Source organism: Typopeltis vanoorti, chromosome 14 (genome assembly GCF_054136105.1).
Source record: "Typopeltis vanoorti isolate ZY-2024b chromosome 14, IOZ_Tvanoo_1.0, whole genome shotgun sequence".
Classification (NCBI taxonomy): domain Eukaryota; kingdom Metazoa; phylum Arthropoda; class Arachnida; order Uropygi; family Thelyphonidae; genus Typopeltis; species Typopeltis vanoorti.
Window position 1 is genome coordinate 75,674,735 of NC_143562.1, and position 25,065 is coordinate 75,699,799.

A 25,065-nucleotide genomic window follows, 5' to 3' on the forward strand; every position below is an offset into this window, starting at 1 on the left:
TTCTTGCGCGATGGCAGTAGCATTGTGGTAATTTTTTAATAAATAATTTTTGGATAAGTTTGTACTTGAGTACATTTTAATTTAACTGTTATTTATTGATCTCCATGTAATGACCACTCATTTTCATAAATCTGAAATATGTTATAATTGATTTCTCTAAAACGTTTTGGAACAGTACTACTGTTTTCTATATCCTCTAATGGCTCTTTATTCCATTAAAGAGAAAACGACGCCGTTTTAGCCCTATCTACCTTTTGGAGATTGAGTGGGCAGTTCAGTCTCCACTGGTAGCCCATTGAAAACATCTGACCCAAGACTATCAGTAATTATAAGCACATCCAGTGAAGTAACGGCAAAGAAATACTGCCATGTCGTGGTTCCTAATCTTTACATTTACTGTCTTAAGTAATGTGCGTTCTATGGTCGATTTGTTTCAGTTAATGGAACGAAAAGCTCGAGTTTCCGAGAGAAAAAACCCGCTTGTTGTGTCAATGATTGACTAATTGGGCCAGCGGTAGAAGAATGGCTTATAAAAAATTCTTTAATCGGCGACTATAATCGAAAGTAGGTTATTTGTCGGGCGGTCCAGCATGGCCCACAAATAACCTACACAAATAGCCTTTTTGTTCCTGCATAGGGAGTATCGAGGCCGTTTTAGTCCTATCTAACTTTTGGAGACTGAGAGGGCAGTTCAGTATCCACTGGTAGCTAATTAGAGATAGCTGGCCCAAGACTTTCACTAATTAATCGGTACGCAGTGAAGAAGACGGTTAACAAGTGCCGCCATCTCGTGATTTCCAACCCAAAGTACATGGATTGAAGTTTTAATTATAAGAAGTTATGCCCCATGTGAAGATGCCTCGCTCGGTGAAATGGAAGAATATTTTGGAAATCTCAGAGAAATGATTGAATCAGCAGGTGGGGGAAAGGAATTATTAGTGTAAGGATATTTTAATGGTTGAGTTGGGCAGAGTGGTAATCATTGTGTGGTGTGATGTTTTGGAGATCATGTTAATGACAATGGACCCAGGTTGATTCAGGTCGATATGTGATCAATTCAGGTTGATATGTGAAAATGAGAGGTATCAGGTGCTAAATGGATATTATCAACGCAAAGAAAGGCATTTGTAACATGGACTCAATCAAACAATGGTCTGAAATCCATAATTGATCTAGTGATACTGGACCTAAGCAAACAGAAATAGCACAAAATAAAATGCTATCCAATGAGCTGAATGTGGGATTGATCGTTTACAGTAATAAGTAATATTGTGTGTCCTATTACATCTTGAATGCCAAATACCTCACATAATGAACGTGGAGGTATTGAGATCTCCAGATAAATACGAAAGGCTATTATGCTATGGTATCTTGGATTTATAGAGGTCATTTTGAGCAATTATTGGATTTAACCAGAGAGAGATCTGTATCCGAGTTGTATGAACATTTAAAAAATCTGTAGATTAGGTAAACCTGCTGAAGAAGCCCTTAGAGAAGAAGGAAATAGAAGGGAAAATGAAAGTATAAAATGATTAACCAACAACTGAATAGAAAAACAGAAGAAAATAATAAAGCATATAAGAGTTTAAGCCAAAATCCTCCAGAAGTGTGAGGAGTACAACAACATTAAAAGATAAGTGAAAAGAATGGTGATTAAGGCTAAAAAAGAAACCTGAGGGAAAAAAGTGCAGCGAAATTGAACACTAAGTGGATTTCAGTTGCTCTACCGAGGCCTGGTATTTGTATGACAGGTACAACCCTTTATAGATCTCGGTCAGGACCTAATATCATTTCCCTTCAAGAATTTAAGAGAGATTACAAATGCTTATTATATGAGGTTTTATAAGACTGGCATAGCGTTAATTAGCACGTATAATGTACTCAAGTACCAACTGATGAGATATTTGTTCTTCTTTAGAAAAGATATCTGCTGAAGCGGCCCTTAGAGGAGAAGGAAATAGAAGGGAAAATGAAATTATAAAATGATTAGCCAACAACTGAACAGAAAAACAGAAGAAAATAAGTATGTCTAGTCAAATCCTGTCTAGAATCCCGATAACCCTTATAAGACCTTTCCAAAGACGAACTAGCCTTTCTCATAATATAAATAGAAAGTAGATGTTGTTAGTCGCGTGCTACTGGCGGTTTTCATTTAGTATGGAATACGCATCCATATATTGTAAGCACTTCACTTCATCAGAGGAAAGGGAGCTCTAATATTTCCATTTCAGGCTGTGCAATGTAGGCAGATGCCAAAGGATAGGGTAAAGGTTCAGTTCAATGAAATTAAAGTAACTCTGAGTGCGTTACGATTGATAGTAGCACGTATACATTTGCAAGTATTATGGAAACTGTTTCCTTACTAAGTATGAACAGCAATGTTTAGAGCGATAGTAATCTTAGCTAACTACGGTCCTATGGGCAGTCATAATGTTTTAATATGAGAGGCTAAAAAAAGTTAGAAGATTGAAAGAAAGTTACATGTTCTGTAATGGATGAACTACAATCAGTCAAAATGGTAGCTTAATACAACAGTGAAACAAGAAGTAGTCTGTTAGTATATCCTCACTGACTGTCACTTCTCTGTCAGAAAACTGTCATAGTGATAAGTTTTCTTGGTAGACGTTATGATGCAATATAATCCCTGATGCACTATACTCAATGTCATATTAACTCAGTTGAGAACCTATACGATATGAGATGAGGAAAACTAGTTTTTCAAAACGAATTCCCCAGACTCTACTCTGAGATGAAGGTATGATTAATACCTATAGGAAGATGGACGGAGTACTTTCATTCTTAGTGGATATACCTAAACTAGTCCGTTATTGCATATATAGTTTGCCCAGTCTCTAGCATTTGGTGGGTAGTACCCAAAATTATGCAATATATCATGTTTTCACTCTTTCTTTTTTTTTTTTTTTAAAAAGATCAGCTAACGCCTTTTTTTGTTCCCGCATAGCGAGTATCGAGGTCGTTTTAGTCCTATCTAACTTTTGGAGACTGAGAGGGCAGTTCAATCTCCACTGGTAGCCAATTAGAGATATCGGGCCCACGACTATAACTAAATAATCGGTACGCAGTGAAGAAGGCGGTTAACAAGTGCCGCCATCTCTGATTCCTAACCCTAACACAATATTTAGAAAATAGTGTGGGTTAGACGGCCGATTTTATTGAGTTTACGGGACGAAAAATCCGAATTTCAGGGAGAAAAACCTGCTTGCCAGAGATGGACTAAATTCGGGAACAGGTCGAGAAAAGGCTTAGAAAATGTTCCTCTAGTCGGCGACTAGATTCGAACCAAAGTCTTTCATCGTCGAGTGAAGCGCCGTCGAATGCAAACGCCACACTACTACTACTACTAATAATAATAATAGGCTAACGCCTTTTATTCTCTTATGGGGAGTAGGCAAGGCCTTTTCACCCTATCTAGCTTTTGGAGTCGAAGTGGACAGTTCAATCTCCACTGGTAGCCATCAGATATCATCATCAGCATCTATTTATTGCTTTATGTGAAACCCATTCATGAAAGGTTGAAGGTCTATAACACATTAGTAGCATGCATAGAAGTGTTTGATAAAGAAACTGTGTTCTAGCCAAGCACGGAAAGCCACAGTTTCTTTATCAAACACTTGTATGCCTGCTACTAATGTGTTATAGACTTTCCACCTTTCATGAATGGGTTTCACATAAAGCAATGAATAGACACTGATGAAGATATCTGGCTACCAGTGGAGATTGAACTGTCCACTCAGTCTCCAAAAGCTAGATAGGGTGAAAAGGCCTCGCCTACTCCATATAAGAGAATAAATGGCGTTAGCCTATTATTATTATTATTAGTAGTAGTAGTAGTAGTAGTAGTGTGGCGTTTGCATTCGACGGCGCTTGATCGCACGATGAAAGACTTTGGTTCGAATACTTACACTAATCAAGATAGTATTCTCACACCAGTTAATCAAATACATCTATCACCTAAATGTTAACATATACTGTATTAAGTTTTTCTCGAACTTTTAATCTCTTGATTAGAGGACTTTTGTATTTATTATAATCGTGTGGGGTTCCCCCTTCCTCAACCTCTCCTTAGACTGGTTGAGCCCTCCTAATGAGGGATCAAGTATGTACTAGAGGACTAACATGGTATCGATTCAGATAATTAGATCGTACAGCCTCTGGATTTATAGCAGTATTCTGTCATCTCGTTCACATTATTTGCTTATTTAAATGGTTCTGGGTTGAAACATTTCATTGACGACCGCTTGTTATTCTCATAGAGTGGAAAGTAATTCTGCCGACCATATAACATAAATGCCTTCTGCTGTAACCTCCTTTTGCACCATGCTATGTTTCTTTCAAAAATCAGTTATTGCCATCTGTACCAACACTAAATGACTTTAAGTAAATATAAGGTGATGTTACCAATGCAGTTTAGTCTGAAAGATGAATTAGAGTAATTTTCATAGAATATTTATCTTAAACTAAATATCTGGCACAGGCAAATTAAATTTTTGGTGTGCTGGAAATCCGGATTTGTAATCCCTCAACTCAAAAAAATTGATCAAAAAGCCTGCATATTTCGGGCAATAATATATAACTTTAGAATTAGGGATCATGAAATGGAGACAGTTGTCTTCAGCACACTCTCCTCCCTGGATGTCTTTCAAAATCAATGATAACCTTCAATAGCTATCTGTAATGGCTAAGGGTAAATATTGCTGTCCACTAGTCTTCAAAAGTTAGTTTTAACTAACAGACCTCGTATATTCGCTTTGGGAAATTAAAGGTGAGAGCAGATTATCAATCTAAACTAAAATTGCCTGTTAGTCAACTTACGAAGGAGAAAATAAATTTCATTTGACATAGCTTATACAAGAGGAGATTAAAAGGATCTGCAGTCTGCATTTCTTTCTTGCAGAAATACTCTAGCTGTCGGTAATAGTGCAGTTATCCTTTGGACGAAAATACCTAGATTGTAATCCTTTTCAGGAAGTGACAAACTTTATAAGGGCTTTTTAACCAAATGAGAGTTAGTTGGTGTCATATGGAAAGAATAGAGATTTCACAGGCTCTGAAAATAGAGGGAATTAATCCCTAAACTGGAGGACATGTACAATAAATATACATAATGCACTAGATTCGCAGCCTTCACTCATCATTATTATCACCATTGTAAGAATGGTTTATCGGTCCGTGTATCAGCTCCCCTAAATAATCTGTTTAATTTAAGCCACAATATTGGGAAGGCACCATTGGAGTGAAAGTGGACAAATAGTCCATTGCATAAAGGAGGATCCAAGATAGGAATCGCAAATTATAAGCCAATCAGCATCTCGGGAGTGATGGTTGAGATATTGGAGAAATTGGTGAAAGGCAGAATTCAGGACGAAATGGATAGGAATATGATACTCTATAAGGGACAATATTGTTTTGTGTAGAATAGATCTTGCCTTAATAATTTGCTTGCTTTTTATAATGGATTGACAATGGAGTTGGATAAGGGAAATGACTAGTCAGTGATACTGCTCGACTTTACAAAGGCATTTGATAGAATTTCGCATTGTTGCATAAATTGGAACAAATGGGGATGGATACGAATCTGGTTATTTGGATTAGAGGGTGGCGATTGACAGTTTTCGAAGAGTGGTTTATGGAGGTGTTGAATCCGGGAGAAGGCACACGGCCAGTAATGTGTGTACTACAGGGATACACACACACTACTGCATAGGACAGACTTGGTCTTGTGTTGTTTAACTTGTTAATCAATGATATAGGAAGTGATTTGATAAGAAATAGTATTTGCTCATAATGTTAAACTCGTAAGAGTAGAGTGATAATATATGAAGGAGAGCAGAACTTTTGCAGGAAGACCTAGACTACCTAGCACTATGGAGAAAGGTAAATGGCTGCTAGTACAATGTGGTTAAATGTAAAGCAATGCACTTTAGGTAGAAGAGAACACAAGCTGTATAATATATTTATGGAAATGAACTGCAGGAAACTGATGAGGCTAGGGACTTGGGGATGATTGTGAGCAGAGAATTGAAGTTTAGAGGGAATATCGTGAAAACAACACATCAAATTATGTAGTTGTTGAACACACGAACAAGCAGTAATAGAATAGTTATTGTTCCCCTATATAGGGCCACATTTAGACTACTTTTAGCAGATGTGGACACCCAGATTCCATGGGCATGAAGAAGCGGTGGAGAGGATCCAGAGGCGAGTGGCAAAGATTGTTGCAGGTCTACGGAATGCTTCCTTTCAGAATAGCTTCACTGTCTGTAGACTTTAAAATCTACCTGATAGGCGAAAAAGAGGAGACATGATAGAAGCATAAATGATTAAAGGGGTTTATAAAATTGACACTGAAGATTTTTTCAGTATACAGCAAGAAGGGAGAACATGAGGGATCACCCATACAAATTGTGTAAGTGTGGTAAGCAAGGTTGTCAGGACTAGACTTTTTGCTTGAAGGGTGGTGAGAGGGTGGAATGGATTGCCAAAGGTGGTTGTGAGTGCTTCGTCAGTGAATGAGATTATTTGACACCTCCAGGGAGTCCTAAGACTCATTGAGGGAGAGCACCTACGCTACAGCTCTCCGCCTCCACCACTCAACCTCATCCACAAACCGCGTCATCTACACCAACGCCATCTACTTTCCACCATCACCACTATTATTTTCACAATCACAAACATCCATGCCCACGGCGGGATTCGAACCCGCAGCCTTTTGGCTGTAGCGCAGATACGCTAACCACTCGGCTAACCAGGCCGGCAAAATTAGCAGAGCGTGGTTTCGATCCACGGACCTCTGGGTTACGGGCCCAGCACGCTTCAGTGGCCCCAGACTGCGCCACTCTGCTATTAAGGAGAGTTATGATATGTATTGTGTGAATGATGGCTAGTGTGTAAATAATGGATCGTCCACGATGAGTCTTCTGACTCCATGATGATATCTGTATAATAATAATAATAATAATAATAATAATAATAATGATAATTCTATCAAGTTCTCGTTTGTTTTTTTGCAATCTTCTTTAATCTTGTTCTTTAATCTATATTTTTCTATGCATTCCACAGCCTTCTTTTTTTCCGTTGTTTATTTTTTTCGTCTATTAAATTAGGTAGCTCATTTGTAATCTAAGGCTTCTGTGGTTGTAATTTTCTAAATCTTGACACTTTACTCACCTTTTATTCTTCCCGTCCTTCTCACTGTTCATCTCAAGCATGCAGTCTGTTTCATTTTAAGACCATTTTACAGAGCTACTAGTTCGTTTTTCTTCCAAACAGAGGAGTTGCGAGCAGCATTCTAGTAACTCGATATACAGTATCACGTTCTGTTTGTTATGTGGTTTGCTTGGTGTTTATTGACTGTACCTTAACAAAAATATTAGCAAATTAAAATAAGAATGTAATACATTAGGTGAGATTATTTAAAATTTGTTTACTGTTTCAAACAAAAGCATACATTTCGTCCTTTAGGCAGTTTTCTAACTTGACGTAGACCTGCTAGTGCAAGCTGATTTAAAATAAAACATTTTATTTTCAGTGGAGATTTGTAGGCTGAAGAAGTTGTAAATCCTTGGTTTAGTTCAGTGATAGTTTTTTTTTTTTCCTCTCTCTCTCTCTCTAGGATGTAACTATTATATAGCTCGTATTGAAATAAATAAAAATAAACGTTGGTACCTTTAAAAACAATAAGCAAAACTGTAATGTAGTGAAGAGTTTGAACAATTTGTGTGGCGAGAGTAAAACGATGAGTGTTAGAAAATAAAGAATGGAAGAACTACTTTATTCTCTCTCTCTCTCTCTCGGATCTCCTCATGTCTTAGGACTTGTGGCCTTCCAGATGATGCTTCGCCATTTCTTTCTCTCCTGTGCTTCTCTTATTGCTTGTTCTAGTGATGAAGTCCAGTGATTCTTGATATTTGGTCAATCCACCTGTAGGGTGGTTTTCCTCTTTTTCTTTTCCCGTACTGTTTACCCTGGATGATTATTTTTTCCAGATAGTTGCCTTCCCTTCTACATATGTGTTCAAAATATTGCACTATTCTCTTGTCAGTTATATTTATCAGTCTTGTGTGGATATTCAGTTCTTCTAGGACACTTTTGTTTGTTCGTTTTTCTGTCTAAGATACTCTTAACAATCTTCTCCATCACCAGAGCTGGAACGCCTCAATTCTTCTTCTGTCATCTTTTGTCATTGTCCAAGATTCAGAAGCATAGAGAAAGATCGAATAAACTAAGGTTTTTACAAGCCGAGCTTAATTTTGGTCTTTTTGGAGATGTGCCTGTTTTTCCAGATCTTAGTTAAATCAATCATCGCTTTCTTAGCTAGTGCTGTTCTTATCTCTTTTTTACATCCATCTTTTTTGTTATTATCACTCCAAGGTAATTGAAATTGTCGACAATTTCAATTCCTTCTACATCTATCTCTTCTGCATTGTTTAAAACCATTATTTTGGCTTTGTCTTGATTTATTCGTAAACAATGGCTTAAGCTTTCCCATTCTAATTGATTGAGGATGGATTTTAATTCCTGTTCATTTGTTGCTATTATCACTGTGTCATCTGCATATCGTAGGTTAGCGATTGTTTGGCCACCTAATTTAATGCCTCCATTCCACTTTTCTAGCGATCTTTTCATTATAGTTTCACTGTAAAGGCTGAATAGTAATGGGGTATGCATCCTTGTCTTGAACCTTTTTAAAATAGGAATGCAGGGGACACTGAGTTTTCAATTCTTACTGTTGCTTGATTTTGTTGATATAAGTTCTTTATGAGGGTTACTAGATGGTTTGGTATTCCTGATTCTTGCATGATGTCCCATAAAATATCCCATCTCATACAGTCAAAGGTGTTGGAGTAATCTATAAAGCATAGATAAAGGCTTATGTTGAATTCCCTTGCTTTTTCGATTATTTGTCTGATGTTAGATATATGATCTCTAGTTCCTCGACTTTTCCTGAATCCTGCTTGTTCTTCTGAGATCTGATGGTCTAGAAAACTTTGTAATCTTTCCTTAATAATGTGTAGTAAAATCTTGCTGGTATGTGAGATAAGGGCAATGGTGCGCTTTCACATTTGTTGTGATTGCCTTTCTAGTAGATTGGGATAATGGTGGAACTAGTCCAGTCATTTCGCCATCTTCCAGTCTTCCAGATTTTGTTGCATAAATCATGTATCCAGCTGACCGCATTCTCTCCAAGGTTTTTCAGCATTTCAGCCAGTATTGAATCAGGACCTGGGGCTTGGTTATTCCTTAATTTTTTGATTGCTTGGTCTACTTCACTTTTGAGGATCTCTGGTTCCATTTCTGTGTTTTCCATAGAAAATAAATAGTGTTAGAAAATAAAGAATGGAAGAACTATTTTATTATTAAAGCCTTTAATTGCAGAATTTTTTGCCTACCATGTAGCTTAGGTATCCTCAGTACTTTTCTTTCTTCACCCAGAAACAAACTTCCTCCCTAAATCTTCTGGATGTCTACCACATTCTTTTCTGTTATGGCCTATTTTATTTTGGACAGCGTAGAAGATCATTGCTTGTCACAGGGAGCATAAAACAATACATCAAATGTTATGAACCTTGCCAGTCTGGCCTTGTGGAACATGCACAGAGTACTATGAAAAAAAAAAAAAATGTACGTAAGGATAGATTCCTTATGGGACATCTTTACATATAAAGAAGGCTGTGAGGCATTATAGTGTGAGATAGTGCTAATTAAATCTTCTAATTTTTTTTTTTTTTTAATCTAAAATAAAATTTTAAACTAAAATTTAATGGTTGTTGGTAACTTAGTAAGGCTGTTATGGGTGCTTTTTGAAGTCTTTCTTTGAATGTTTCTTTATGTTGTTCTTTTTTACTTTTTACTGAAGATGCTTGTGATACATGATTGAAATACAATTAAATACATTAATTTTAATGTAAGTCTTTTGTTCTTTATTTTATAAGATTGTCTACATATGCACTTATTTTGAAACCAAAGACTGAATGCAGATGGTGGAAATAGTCATTCACTATTTTTTATGCAGCAAAAAAAAAAAAAAAAGAAGTGAATAATCATCTTGTCAAAGTGTAGCTATACAGGTGAAGATGATATGATGTATATCTGATCCACTGGAGAGTATTCTTTTTATGATGATACAGGAATCTCCATGGACTCGACCATTATTCATACAAATTCATATAACCTGTCATACCTCTCCTTAAACTCGTTCACTATCAGGGCACACCTGTTTTGGGGCTGCTCACATATACTTCTGGCAATCCACACCATTTATTCACCACTCCAAGAAGGAAATCTAGTCTACATACCCTCACTAAAGAGGAAAGCAAACAGAAGAGAAGAATGGAAGGAAATGCTGCTGCGCTACCAGTCATGACTGATGCAACAGAAGAAGATACCCTCACCCCTGGAAGTTGTATAATACTCTTACACAACTTCCAGGGTAATCCCCTAGTTCTCCCTTTCTGCTTGTCTTATATTGAAAAATTTCTTTTGTGTCAGTTTTTAAAAAAATCCTTTAATAACTTATAACTTCCTATCATATCCTCTATTTTCTGCCTGTCAGCTAGACTTTGCAATCTACACACCTTCAGTCTATCTAAAAGAGCATTGCACATATCTATCACCAGCTTAGTCACTCATCTTTGGATCATCTTCATCCTCAAGAAACCTATGTAACGAAACCCCCTGGGCACATTAGTCAAGTTGTGGCATTCTCTTAGTCTTATAAAGTGGTATAATAACTTCTCTATCCCTACTTGTCAACATGTTCTTCAACATCCAAGTAATCCTTTGAGATATTTTGTCAACTTCTGAAATATGCCCTCTGAACTTCAATACTCTGTCCACAATCATAACCAGATCTCTAATGTTGTCAATTTATTGCAATCCTGTACCATAAATGTAATACAGAGTATGTAATTTGTTCATACCAAAGCAGATAACTTACATTTTGCAACATTCATTTGACAACCATTATCTTTTGCCCACACTGCTAATTTATTGCAATCATCTTGAAGGATGTCTACATTACCTTTATCAACCATTGCTCTCCTCAATTTTGCATCATTAGCAAACACCTAAATATAGCAAAGGTTAGTCAATTGGTAGAGCCTCTGCTACTAATGGCTCACACAAAAAGTTAAGCAAGTTTGAGCACAGTTAGTAGTTGGAAGGAGATCAATCGTTCGATGCTGTTGGCACACTCTCCCTCAATGAGTCTTTGGACTCCCTGGAGATGTCATATAATAATAATAATAATAATATCCCATCCCCTTAAATCATTTCCTATATAATTAATATATAAGTAGAATAGTCCTAGTATCTTCTAGCCTTGAGACATTCCACTAATCACTCTCATTCTTCTGGATTCCCTCCACCATATACTACTCTAGTGTCCGTCACCCCCCCCCCCTCCGAACCCATCCATGCTATCAACTTTATATCCATTTCCATTTGAACCAACTTATGCAATAGCTTTCTGTAAGATATTCTGTCAAATGGCTTTGCAAAGCCCAGCAATATCATAGTGTAGCCATTTCCCTCATTTAATTTTGCTGTTACTGTTATGAAATGCGAGTAAATTAGTAAATCAGGGCCCTTTTTACAAAAACATGCCCAGTATACAGTAATCTGTTCATCCACCAATTGATATCCACCCATGAAAGACTGGGAGTAGTGGAGGACAAGGACTTGAAATTCAGGGGCCACAGTGCACAAGTAGCGAGGGCTTTGCATTGGATAATGGCAATGATGCAGAGGACCCTGACATGCAGAAATAAAGAGGTTATGATGGCATTATATAAGGCCTTGATCAGCCTTCATATGGATTATTGTGCACAGATTTGGTTGCCTGGTTTTCATTGTGACGAGGATATGTTGGAAACTGCCCAGAGAAGATTTACAAAGGTGGTCTTTGGAATGTGGAGTACAAGGACAGATTGAGAGAATATAAGTTGCAAAGCCTCATGAATTGGAGGAGAGGGGGGGGGGGGTATGATTGAGACGTATAACCAAGTCAGGGATTGCTATCAGGTTGACATGGAAGAGATTTTTCATAGAATGGGAGAGGGGGATAGAACAAGAAGTCATTTTTGGAAACTGTATAAGGAGAGTGGTTAGTGAGCGGAATGCATTGCCTGAGTTTGTTGTGAATGTAGGCATATTGAATCAGTTTAAGGCATGGTTGGGATGAGCATTGTGGTCTGCAATAGTGTGTACCTCCCACAATGAGTCTGACTCCATGGAGGTCAGATGTTAATAATAATTCCTGAATTTTGCCCATAACCAAATAATTTAACTACCACTCCAGATATATTAACTGATCATTAATTTGCTACTTTTGTTTTGGAGCCACCTTTACGTATTGAAGCTATCTGACCATCTTTCCACTCTCTTGAAACTTTACTAGAGCTAAGACTTAAAATTAGATTATATGAGAGAAGTGAATTAGCTAAGGTGATAACATTATAATGAAGTTCAATGCTGGTGAGCAGTAGAATTAAATAACATATTAGCATTAATGTACATCAAGATAGTGTGCAAATGAAATTGATTGTGCTACAATAAGTCATAACACTGATAAGATTCTGGAGATCTTATCAATGTTATGGCTTGAGGAGATGAAAGATTGTTATCAGTGGAGGAGATGAAAGATCTGGTGATTGGAGTAGATAGAGAATTGAAATTTGTGGGCATTTTGCTGAAATTGTGAGGATAACAGCAGATTATGGGAACGATGTGGCAAACGCTGACATGTAGTGCAAAGGATGTTATAATTCCATTGTACAAGGTCTTTGATCAGACTGCATATAGATTACTGCGAACAGATTTGGTCACTTGATTTTCAGGATGATTAGTTGTTGGAGAGGGTTCAGAGACAATTGACTAAGTTTGCTTCTGATCTCTGGAATGTGGAGTATAATGACAGATTGAGAGAATGTAAATTGCAGAGCCTAGTGGATAGAAGCAAGAGGGAGAACATAATCAACACATATAAGTTGATAAGGAGTAATTACCAGATTAATGTGGATGATATTTTTCATAGAATGTCTGGAGATGAGCAGAAGGAGGCCATCCCTAGAAGCTGTATAACGAAGGTGTGAGCAAGGGATGAGAAGCAGTTTTTACGTGGAGAGTGGTGGGTGATTGGAATGCATTGTCTGAAAGTGTGGTAAGTGCAGAGACAGCGAATGTATTAAAATCAAGGTTGAGAATGTATTAAAATCAATGAGCTGCGTGTGTGAGTGGGACCTCCTGCAATGAGTCTCTTGACTCCATGGAGATTATAATAATAACCATCAGATTTTATATTTTTCTCCTCTGAGGCACTTTTTACTGTATCAATCTACTTAGTTCTTGATCTTCCTCTGGATCTTTTTCCTGCCATCCTGGCAAAGAACACTTGCTTTATTAACCTTTCCTCTCTCTGTTTAATTGACCATGGCACCTGAAATCAGTTCTGCTAACACATTCCTGAATGCTAACAATGTCAGGTTCTTTTCTAATGTCTTCATTTTTAACATGACACTGCCACTAATGCAATCTGTTCACTCCTAATTGTTCTCAGAACTCTCATATCTTATGATCTTTAATCTTTGATCAAGCATTTTATTTCTAACACAGATCTCAGACCCATACCCTAAAATTGGTTTGAGCACTATCGTATATATAGCCAGTTTAGTGTTTTGACTAATTTCTCTTATTTTATATAAATTTATTCAATTGAGTTCCTACCATACCAGCTGCTAATTCTGCTAAGTTGCAATCTTCACTAAAAATTATGCTTAAATAACTGAAATGTTTCACTTGTTCTATAGGTTCTCCATTCAGAATGCATTTCATGTTTTCAATGTTTCTGACTATTTTCATTAACTTTTAATTGCTCATTTTTATGCCAAATTTATCACAGCAATTATTTAATTTAGTCAGGGAATCCTGCAGACTTGTACTGGATTTATTTAGAAGTATAACATCCTTTTCATCAAGTAAAGAGCCGAGATTAGCATCTCCTATTTGGATATCAAGTTTTAATACTACTTTCCTTCATAATGTGATCCATTTATAAATAATGAATAACAGCAGAGATAATGTGCCCTTATTTCACACCTGATTTAACATCAAACCATCTCTTGTACCTCCTTTAATTGTAACTGCTGATTCACAACTCAAATATAGACTATGTATTGTTTGATATACTTTACACTATATAACTGAAATGTTTTGAACAGCTTTTCTCTTGGAACCTTGGAATATGCCTTTTCCAGATCTACAAAACTTAAATTCACAGCAATATCCACCCATATTGACTTCTCCACTGTTTGTCTTACACTGAAAATTTGATCCTGACAAACTCTATTTGCTCTGAATACAGCTTATATTTTTCCCAAGCTTCCCTTCCACATTTTTTCTTAGCTGTTTCTCAAGTATACTTGAATAAATCTTTCTAGGAACATTCAAGTAGTGAAATTTTTCTAATTCTGACATTCAGCTTTATTTCCCTTTTTATAGATGGATACTATGAGCTGTCCAATCAACTAGAATTTGACCCTCTGACCAGACCTTCTGAATTATGCAATGTATTATTATTTATCATAATATGCAAATTATTATTATGCAATTAATATGCAAATCATAATGATGCAAATTATGCAATTAGATATCCAATGTCCTATTATATTGGTGGGATTAGGCTAGAAGAAACTGATGAGGCTAGGGATCCTGGGCTGTTAATAGATAGGAAGTTGAATTCATTTTAGAAATTATGGACTTTACAACTGTGTTATAAATAATTATTTTAATTTCCCGACATTTCAACCTTCATATTAAGGTCATCATCCGGAATATATACAAATATACAAGGACAAGCAGAGTTACATTTCCCACAGTAAGCTAAAGAAACAATGATTTGATCACCAGTTATTCTACTGGCATGACCTCTAATGAAAAAAAAAATATATATATATATATATACAGGGTGGCCATAAAATAACTTTCCCTTTTTGGAAGCATTTGTAGCTAAAACCAATAAACGGAATGGGACAAATTTTATATTGAGACTTTTGAAGGCATGGGGAGATGATTTCTGCAAAAAAAAGATTTAGTACCAAAAGTCGCTGACAGGGGAAATTTTGGCATTGGCAGAGCTGAAAATAACTAATTACATTAAAGGCAGATAAAATTGAATAATAACATTTCGACAGTGTAAGCAACAGCCACGTCACTCATTCCAGCTGGATATGTGGCACTTTACAATGATAATAAGAATAATAATCATTAAACTAAAACAACAACTTGCGAGAGACATAGAAATTAAAGTAGTAATTGAACTCACAGGAAATAATGTTTTATTCATCAGAATCAGCTTTCCGTCCTCTGCTAGGTCTAACTTCTAGTGATCCAGTTTCTTCAAACTTCTTAATCATAGCTCTCAGTGCTACAGCTGACATAAGACCTGTACACAGGTTATGAAGCCGTCTAAATAAGGGCCGCTATGGCATTGCACTGTTTAAGATAAAACAACTTAACAAGTAAAGCATGCTGAGGAAAGGTAGGACGCATATTGAGCACAATTCATCAGTCATTCGAATAACTGCCTGAAAATTCCCAATCCCTTTTTAAGTGGAACTGGTGCCGATGCTGTCACGTATGCACAGTAAAATTTGTGCATAATCCTTTTTACCTGCGTTTACTGTAAATATTTGGCTACTCTTGGCTCTGTCAACGCCAAAATTTCCCCTGTCGGCGACTTTTGGTACTAAATCTTTTTTTTTCACAGAAATCATCTCCCCATGCCTTCAAAAGTCTCAATATAAAATTTGGTCTCGTTCTGTTTATTGGTTTTAGCTACAGATGCCTCCAAAGAGGGAAAGTTATTTTATGGGCACCCTGTGTGTGTGTGTGTGTGTGTGTGTGTGTGTGTATACACGCACACAGATAAAATTACAAATTAATTATTTAGAAACTACATCAAAGCTAAATTCTATTTAAGATAACATGAGAGAAACATTCTTACTTGTAGTTTTCTTACAGTAACAATGATGTCCTATTTTTAACATTACAATTGTTATATTAGATTTAGGATTCTGGATTATCTACAGTCCTGTTTATAGTTAACTCTTGGGGAGAAAGGTTCTGTAGGTAGAATAGGTGCCTTCCGTATGCTTGGGATTTTTAGAGCATCATTATTGTTCAGATTGGGGTGGTTGATAAGAATCTCACAGGCCTCCTTAAATTTGCGTTCGTTCCATGTTTTGGTGTAAACAACTAATGCTTTTCCAGTCAATTCTATGTAGTGTTCAGGGCATGATCAGAAAGACCAGCTTCACCATAGTTATTGTATTTACTGTGTCGTTTATGTTCCTTTTGTCTGATAGGAATTGTGCATCCTGTTTCCCCTATATATGGTAGATTACAGGTACAATAAATATAGTATACTCCAGGGTGGGCCAGCAGAGGGAGTGGGTCTCTGGATGAGTTGAGTAAGCTTTTTAATTTTGCAGGAGGTTTAACGGTGGCTTTGAGGTTGTATTTCTGTAGTATTGTTTATTTTATCTGATGTCCCTTTAATGTAAGGAATGGTTATAGTTTTATTGTAGTCTGGTTTATCATTGTTTTTTATTGAGGTCTTAAGAGAATTTTGTTAATAGTGTTTTGGCTGTAACCATTTTTTAGAAAAATACTGCTAATAACTTTAAATTCGTCTTTCAGCACTTGTTCATTGGAGCAGATCTTCAAAGCCCTATTTTTTAGAGTATTACTGACACCTAGTTTTTGTGTTGGCAAGAGTTTATGTGTATATATTGGCCAGTATGTGTTGGTTTCCGGTAAATAGTGAAGGAAAGACTGCCAGAAGGAAGACGTGTGACAAGTATATCTAGAAATGGAAGTTTGTTCTGTTTTTCAATCTCAATTGTGAACTGTATGCATTTGCGTTGTTTTGTTTAGGTGGCTAAGGAAGTGTCTAGTGTCTGGCGGCCATGGGGCCAGATTACGAAAACATTGTCAACGTATCTAAGCCGGACTTTGGGTTTTAAAGGAGAGGAATCTAGAGCATGTTGCTCAAAATGTTCCATATAAAAGTTAGCAATGGGGGGGGGGGGGGGAATAATGACGAGCTCATGGCTGTGCCTTCTTTTTGTAGGTAGAAAGCGTTTAGCCATAAATAACCAGAACGTAATACATGTGCAAAGAGCGTCGTGATATCTGGAGGGAATTTCTTCTGTAAAAGAAGGACTGTGTCATTGATTGAGACATTCGTAAAGAGGGCAGAGACTTTACTGACTAATAAATCATCTTTTTCTAATGTAATGTCTTTGATTATGTTTATGAAGTGTTGTGTGTTTATAATAATACCATTGGATAATAATAATAATAAAAAACAAACAACAACAAAAAAAAAAAACTTATGGTAATTTAGATAGCCAGCAAATCAATTAGAAGAACACTTTACAATTTCATCTAAGGTCGTTAATATGATCTTGATGCTGCTGTTGGAGCCAGACTCCTAGTTTTACTTATGTGGCTTAAAATTTGTTCAGTTTGATTGTAGATTGAACTGGTCAGGTGATTCACATGATGATAACAGGGTAGCAGATGATATTCTTACTTCTTTAGATGGCATAGTGAAGAACATTATTGCACATCCAAAAAAGGCTCATGTTTCCTGTACGTGGAATTGTAAACTGATATTACTAGAATCCTAAACTGTCAATAGGAAAAGTATTATATTTATTGCTGATGACTGATGACAAAGGGCTAAAAAAGATAGTGACTGTCCAAAGGATATATATATATATCCCCAGGAGTTTTTGGAGCTGTTATGTCAGACCAAATTAATCAAATCTTGAAGCCATTGTATCACAATTTTGTAGGATGTAAAAGTTGGTTCCTTATTGAACAATCCTATAGTTGATATCAGTGGAGTAATGGAAAGACACCTGATTTCCTCAGGTATTCTTCCTGTTTTGCTTATTGCAGAGAAGGTAACAGGTGCAGTAGACACTAGAAGAGGAAGTGGACTTTAGACAAAATGAAAAAGTTTCTAATTTTGAGTGAGGTTTGAAAGCTACTTTGTATTTCCATAGTACAATGCTAATTTTTTTTTTTTTTTTTGCAAGTTCTTTGTAGGATATAACATTTAAAACAGTGTTAATTTTAAATGTTTTATAGGATTCTGTTGATTTTTTTTTTACTGTGACCATTACTGATAAAGGTCTTTAAAGTATGCTAATTAGTATTATTTACAAGCTGCCATTTACTCACACGACCCTTATACAGACTCCACAGATAACCTGTTATTTTCTCACGACCTATTACTTTGTGCAGTATTATTTCCCTTGTATCTTTTTGATAAATGTCTCTCACTAAGCTTTGTGCATTCTCTCATTATGTCCTTATCATTCCCAAGTCCTTGAGACAGTCATAGTCACTTATCTCCACTCTCTAATATTTTCTTATCACTCAAGATATCCATAAGACCAAAAATCCACATGCGGCCTATCACAGTGCTTTATGCAATGGTGCTATCACTTCCTTATCCCTACATTTCATTGTCTTTTGCATTATGGCAGGAATTTTCTGAGTAACCTTTACAATGTGACTTCAGTTCACTATCCACCATTCCCCATAATTCTCCAACTCTAGCATCTTAGGCAAAACTTCATGTATATTGCACTTCATCCATCTCCTCTAGCCAAACTGCATGGCCTTACACTAGCAACGTTGAACTGATATCCTCGTTCATCTGTCCATAGTATTAACATTCCAAATATTGTAGAAAAGCACATGAGAGCTCTCTGCTATTAATATTTCCAGTTTAGACAAGCCAACAATTAAATATTCCTTCTCTTGCCTTGAGCTGTATCATTAATATATATAAATTAAATAACAGTGACCCCAGAAAGACTTGTGCTCTATCTCATGTCATCCTATAGTTGAGACACTGCCTCTCCTCCCTCCAAGTACACAACTCACTGGGTTTTGTGAGCTCTCCATTCCTGTATCCAAGCTACATTAAATTTAGAGAATGTTGATGGACAGTGAACTGGTAATCAACATCCTCTAAATTTAATGAATAGTTAGTCACATGGTTTCTATACCTTTGCAAATAGAAAAATCATTGTAAAGCTATGTCCCCTCTCCAGCACAGTTGTTAGTTTGCTATAATGTAATAAGTTGCTGAAATGAGACCTCTCATTGAGAAACTCATGCTGCCTTCTGGAAAGATTCTCTTTCTCATCAATCAAATTTTGTGTTCTATCTCTAACTAGCTGGAATGATTCTCTTTCTCATCAATCAAATTTTGTGTTCTATCTCAAACACCTATATCATGTCCAATCCAAAAACTGGCCCTAGTTTTCTACCTGGCTTGGATGTTCCCTTATGAAGCAACACTATTTGTTTCTTCTTTCACTCTTCAGTTCCCAAAGAGCAGAAAATAGCAGATTCTGCAATATCCTCAATATGTCTAATTAATCAACCTCTGTTCTCACATCAGTACCCATCACCTCTGCCATAACAGTACACTTAAATGATAAACCCTTTCAAAATGGACATTCAGTAACTCAACATTTACCTCTACCATCATTAAAGTTATTTTTCCACAGTCATTCTTCCTCCTACTTACCACATAACAGAAAAACTCTTTGGGATTTCCTTTCATCTCAATTCTTCTCATAATCTGATTTTGTCTTCCTTACCATGCTCGTCACTTTTTGTGAGTACTGTTCATGAATTAGCTGGCCATCTTTCTCCTTATGTACCCCTCCACATTGTTTTCTTTTTTTTTGCAGCTCATGCTTAATGATACTACTCATCCATCTAACTCCTATCCAATTAACCATCCTGAACTTTGGGTATGCAGTATAATGTTGCTTCCTCCAGATATCTCTCGACTATCCTTCTCTTGCAGATCTTTATGCCATGGCACTGCCTCTTATGTTTATCTGATAATGACCTTCCTTATAGTTCCATAAGGAAGGTCATTATACTCCTTCTTAAATAGAATTTCCACATTTTTGCTACTTCCCAAGTCAAGATCACATGATCACTTCCCCCAATTGGAGGCAGTGTAGCCACTTTAGTTATGGGCAGGTCTTCTGACCCTATAACAAGTTCCAACACTCTCATACCCTGAGTCCCGTCCATCACATTCTGCTTCAAGTAAATATCTCTCAATAAATGTAAAATTTCCATTTCCTTTCTTGCTATGCGATCTTTCCTCCTTCCAGTCTGTCTCTCCAAAGTTGAAGTCCCCCATAATAATTACTCGATTTGCACTCGTACTAATCTGCTAAAGAATATCTTCTGCATCATCCCTGGCACACCCCCAGCCTAAAGTTGATCTTATCCCAGATTGATTCAAAAGAACTGCTATCCATTCGACTGACTCCTAATGTTGTTGGCCGCAATTTATCTGCTTTCCCACTCCCATCTACTCTACCCTGATACTTTATACTTTTTTCTTTTACTTTCAACAGTTAATCCTTCTGACTGCACTGTCTCACTAAGCATTCATAGTAATTCATTCCTTAGCCTTATCACTTCACTCACTAATGCAAACTCACTAATCCTTTTCTTTGCACATGTTCCTACTAATTTTCACATCTTCCATACTAACTTCACAATCTAATTTCAACCTCATCTGTTCCTTTTTTTTTTCTCTCTCTCTCTCTCTCTCTTCCTTATCAGTTGCCAATCTATATTGTTCAACATTTATATTCATTCTATCCCACTTTTACTCACTCATCTTGCTTGCAAATAGCATTCATGTTATTTTTGTCATCTTTCTTAAAATCATCTGGTCACTTTTTTTTTAATCCCATATATACACTGATCATAAGTCACTGACTAAAATCAAAAGCAAGTGAATGAAAAAAAAGCATTCACTTTCTTATGAGACAAGTGCTTATTCTCCTCCCATTTACTACAGTCACTGATCCCATTCATCATCCTTATCTCTCATTAACTCAGCATTTAAATCACACTTTGATACCATCTGATTTGAACATCTACAATTTATTGACATGTTTCACACATCCCAGACTGACTAAAATCAAAATGATGCAAACTCACGAAGGAAAAGTTTCTTCCATCTTGCTTCATGTACTTCATAAAAAGAAAGAACATAAGTTCTTTCTACAAATAATTTATAACTGGAATTAAATATTTTAACACAAAACCACTCTAAGTTCAATCCAGAAGCAGAACGATAAACGACTAACTCGCACATCAATAAAAGGCTATTTTCCTGAGCACAGTAAATGTAAGCACACTACTTCTTAACCACATATTTCTAGTATGATAAAAATCCATAATATAGGCTGACTAGAAAGTAGTCTCTTCCTACAGTTAGAAAACAGAATTCTTACAATTTATTGGCTAGTGTTATAAGCTTATGCCTTCGTGTATACATATATACTGTATATATACACATATTATATTGATTGTGCAAAGAAGAAGGAAGAAACGGTAGACCACATTATAAGTAGATGCAGCAAAATCACACAATTTGAATACTGTAAAAGGCATGATAATGTAACTAAGATAATTCACTCGCATTTATGTAAAAAGTACTGGTTTAAAGTATCTAAAGCCTATTGAAAGCATAAAGTGAAGCATTTTCAAAAAGTGATTGAAAATGAAAAAGCTAAAATACTCTGGGATTTCAAAATCCAGACTGACAAAAGCTTAGAATGTAATACATCCAATATAACAGTGGTTGAAAAAAGTGAAAACAAGGGTGTTCAGTTTATCGAAATATCAGTACCAGGAGATAGCTTGAATTGATGAAAAGGAAACTGAAAAAAATTGCAAAGTATCGCAAGTTGAAGTTGAATGAATTTGGCAAAAGAAAACGAAAGTTGTGCCTAAAGCACCATAATAGGTGCTTCAGGCACCATTCCCAAAATATTGAAAAAACATCTAGAGGCAGAGTTAAATGGATTAAAAACTGGGCAGCTGCAAAAAGCTACTTTGTTTGGCACAGCATTCATGTTCAGAAGGTATTTCCACAACTCATAGGCCCTTGGGTAGGACTCGAATTAGTGGAATATAACTAACCTTTTACTTAAGGCTGAGGAAGCAAATCAAGCTTGGATGAACATTTTATATATATACATCTACTCTATAATATAAAATGATCAGCTTTTTTTTTTTTTTTTTTTGTAACTTTTTTTGTCAAGTTATTTGAAACGTTTTGAAACTCAGGGCTACCCTGAGTGTCGAGTCTTCAAAATTTGAGTCATCAGAATTCAAGAACAGGTCTACCAGTCTGGAACTTGGGGGTTGGGTGGTGTAGGTGTCGGGGGACCCCCCTAGAGTCTTCAAAATTCGAGTCATCAGAATATTCAGGGAGAACCAGCCTATCAGTCCGGAACTCGAGGGTGGGGACACCAGGGGGATAGAACCCCCTTTTGAGTCTTCAAAATTCGAGTCATCAGAATTCAAGGAGAGCCAGCCTACCAGTCCAGAACTCGGGGGGGGGGGTGCCGTAGGCAGCCCCTTGTGTGTGTGTGTGTGTGTGTGTGTATATATATATATATATATATTGTGTTTACCTCTGGAGATGTCTTTAATACAGATGCTAGAATTGAGTAAAATAATTATTTCTTGAAATAAATTTTATTCTCTTAAACAGTGGTGTAATCCATAAACCATTTGTAATAAATGAAACTGGTAATATTTAATATTTCTGTATGTTATATGTAGATCTCTATATCGAATATATAATGAACTTTTATTTTCTTTTTTAATCCAGAATAAAACTGAAGAAAGCCTACAAAACAATGATTTCACAGAAGGTGAATCGTAATATACTTATGTGTGTTTTTGGTGCTGTTGGTTTCTTAGGTGGCTACATTTTATTTATTAAACCTTCATTGAAAAGGAGAAAATATTCACAGTTAGAAAATGATGCTTATCATCTTATTGAGATAAAAACCAAAAAAAATTAGTTTAAGAGTGATACATCTCATTGAAAATATATTTATAAAATGAAGAATTTGTAAAGCCAGTGTAAATCTTTGTTAATTTTTAAGAAATGTCAGTCTTTATATGTTAAGATCAGTTTTAGCAATTGCAAAAAAATTAAAAAAATTACATCCCTTTAGATCATAGGTTCCCAAAGTGGGCGGTACTTCCCCCCCCCCCCCCCAGTGAGCGCTGAAGCCTTCAAGGGGGGCTATAGTGGGGTCAGAAAAATTTGGGGGCGGTGGCTCCTTATAGAAATTAATAATATATATTTAAAAATTAATTATTTTCGTGATTTTGCAATTAGATAATCATTTAAAATTTAAATATTGCATTTTAATTCATCTTATGCCTGTCTTACACGATCAATTTTTTTATCAATTTTTTAATCATTTGAAAATTTACCATGTCAGATAGAAATAGATGTCAATTTTCTATGTCAGTGAGAATATAGAGCATGTATATGTGTGTGTATAATAGGGGGGGGGGTACAAAATTTATGTCTTGCAAAGTGGGCGGTGGCCTGAAAAAGTTTGGGAACCTATGCTTTAGATAAACAGATAAACTAAAATTGAAATAATGTAATTGTTTAAATATAAAAATTGAGAACAAGATATGTACTGTTTCTATTTCTTTATATCATTAAACATTTTGTGAATGTTGCTTTTGTTTGAGTGGATTGATAGCTTATATTGAAAATCAACTTTCAGAAGGTTTTTTTGGGGGGGGGAGAGGGGATAAAAACAAAGAAATTGTATTCTAATAAGTGTTGAACTTTAATAAACAGGAGTGTTCTACCCATATAGGTTTATTATACTAATAACTGTAGTGTACACCCAAAAATGTGGCAGGTGTTAGAAGAGCTGGGATTTCCTCGAAAACTCCGAAAAATGGTGCGGGTGGTGTAGCTGTCAAGAGTGAATTGTCGGACCCGTTTCAAGTACAGACTGGTGTGAAACAAGGTAATGGGCTTTCTCCAATTCTCTTCAATCTAGTGCTGGAAAAAGTAATTAGAAACATACAGCGGGTGGAGTCGACATGGGGAGGGGGTGCAGGTCAAGATTCTTGGTTATGCAGACGACCTGAATGTCATAGCGCACCAACGGGAGGATGCAGTGGCACTGATTACTGCTATTGAGGAAGCTGCGGAAGATGTTGGGCTGAAGATAAACACCAAGAAGACGAAGTACCTTTTCATGAGTCGCCATGCTGCTCAGTTTGAGAGGGTGACGGAATTCAGGTACGTGGGGTCTATTGTGACTGAAGACAACAAAGTCGAAACTGATGTCCAGAGACAGGTGAATGCCACGAATGTGGCCTACTACCAAGTGCGTCCCCTTTTCGCCTCACATTTACTGTCTTGGACTACAAAGGTGGGACTATACAAAACTTTGATCAGACCTGTTCTCCTCTATGGTGCCGAAGCATGGACTCTCACAGTGAGGCAAGCCGACCACCTGAGAGTATTCGAGAATAAGATGTTACGGCGTATCTATGGAGGTGTTATGGCAGATGGAGTTTGGAGGAGGCGGTCTAACACTGCCATACACGCTTTGTACAACTCGGCAGACGTCTTGACGGAGCTGCGACCCCGGCATCTTCAGTGGTCGGGGCACCTGCACCGTATGGGCCCCGAAAGAACTGTGAGGCAAGTGTGGGAGGCCCGACCCTAATCAGGGAGACCGAGAAGGAGATGGGCAGATCAGGAGGAGGAGGATCTGTGGGCTGGAGACTGGAACGTAGTGGATAGTTGCAGAGGACCATGCCCAGTGGCATCACGTGGTGCTTGAGGCCAAAAGTCCCCCCAGCACCTAGATAAGTCAAGTGCAGTGAGTTGCATGATATTCCTATCAACCTTTTCTGACTCTGACATGCAAATTATTTTGATGTTTGTTTATTACAGTTGCAAGTTTTTCCACTTGGTTATACTATAAATTAAAGATACCAAGCAACAAAGTTTGTTTACACTTGGATAAAGGATTAAACCAAGAATAGAATTTCTTGGCAACTTTAATTTATAGTATAACCAAGTGGAAAAACTTGCAACATCTATCTCTAATCCAGAATATTTTAGTAATAAGGTATGAC

The 25,065-nt window shown here is 36.6% G+C and overlaps 1 long non-coding RNA gene across 1 annotated transcript; it reads left to right on the forward strand.

Moving 5' to 3' along the window:
- Positions 1 to 7,291: 7,291 nt before the first annotated feature.
- LOC150099680 (uncharacterized) lies at positions 7,292 to 23,639 on the forward strand. The gene is made up of 2 exons (XR_016549396.1): positions 7,292 to 7,423; positions 22,766 to 23,639. It is a non-coding gene; the product is annotated as an uncharacterized LOC150099680 (long non-coding RNA).
- Positions 23,640 to 25,065: the final 1,426 nt, after the last annotated feature.